The following is a 1,272-nucleotide window of genomic DNA, read 5'->3' on the forward strand; positions in this document are numbered from 1 at the left end:
ACTTGAACACATTTGTCACTCTATAAATTTTCATTATTTACTTAGACTAGTCATATTGATAAATAAATAAAGACTAGTTAAATAAATAAATAAATAAAATTCGTAAAATAAACCAAAATTCTAAAGTATGTTTAATTATTTTAGAAAATATTCTTATGAATTTTAATACACCATAAATAAAAATAGATATTTTGTAATATATGTTTTTAGGTATATATATATATATATATATATATATATTCGTCATAGTTGTTATTTCTTTCTTCGTAATGGGATATTATATTATATATTAACGCCATTGACTGCTTTTTTAATTCTCTTCTCGGCCTTTTGGCTAAGATCAAGTGTATAGTTTCTGTTCTTAACCGTTAATATCGGTACGAGTCCCATCGGGTTTCACGATATTTAACCGGAAATTTACAGAACTTTCTAAACCCTAGACTGGGGAAATATCAAACACTTGGTGGTGGGAATAGTTAGGCTCCCCCCCCATCTGATCATGCCCTCCATTCTGCCGCGTGTGCGTATCCTCGGAATTGAGGTTGACGCCACAATACCGGCAAGGGCGATGGCGAAAGCTATCATAGACCGCGTCGGCGCAGAGAACATTTTTGGATTTACCCCTTACGGGGGTGGAAGATACCAGGTAGTGACCAAAAATATGGAGACCAGAGAAAAGCTTCTCCAAGGGTTTGACTGTGGTAAAGTAAAAGTATCTCCCTTCATGGTTGGGAGCATCCTGAGAACCCTTAAGATACCACGATTTCCCCTAGAATATGCATAGAACAACGATATAATTCATAGCGTATTCTCTAAGTGGGGAGTTGTACGGGAAATCCAGGTTCACAATGACGCAGACAATCCTGAGTGGAAGTCAGGGGAGGTAACCATCTCTCATGAAATGAGGACCGAAGTTCCTAACTTTGTCCTCATAGGATCTGCCCGGGTAATGGTAAATTACCCAGGCGTCAAAAAGCAATGCTTTAGATGTGGTGCCTTCAATCATCTTGGGGCAGACTGCCCTCGCATAAAATGCAAGAACTGCCTAAAAAGTTGGCCACAACCAAGAAAAATGTGAGGCAGCTTGTTTGAAATGTGGGGTCACTAACCACAAAGTCTACACCTGCCCATCCACAACCCTTGCAGAGAGGATGGGTGGTGCAATCACATCAGCAATAAAACCAAGTAATGAAAAAGTCACAACACAGGAAGAGTTTCCGCCTCTTGAGGCCACTCCTGATCATGCCGCCATGTCTAAGACAACGAAAATGT

At 39.3% G+C, this 1,272-nt stretch overlaps 1 pseudogene; it reads left to right on the forward strand.

The window, feature by feature from the left end:
* The first annotated feature begins 314 nt into the window (after nucleotides 1–314).
* LOC150109897 (U2 spliceosomal RNA) lies at nucleotides 315–430 on the forward strand (annotated as a pseudogene).
* Nucleotides 431–1,272: the final 842 nt, after the last annotated feature.

Source organism: Typopeltis vanoorti, chromosome 1, assembly GCF_054136105.1.
Source record: "Typopeltis vanoorti isolate ZY-2024b chromosome 1, IOZ_Tvanoo_1.0, whole genome shotgun sequence".
Taxonomy (NCBI): domain Eukaryota; kingdom Metazoa; phylum Arthropoda; class Arachnida; order Uropygi; family Thelyphonidae; genus Typopeltis; species Typopeltis vanoorti.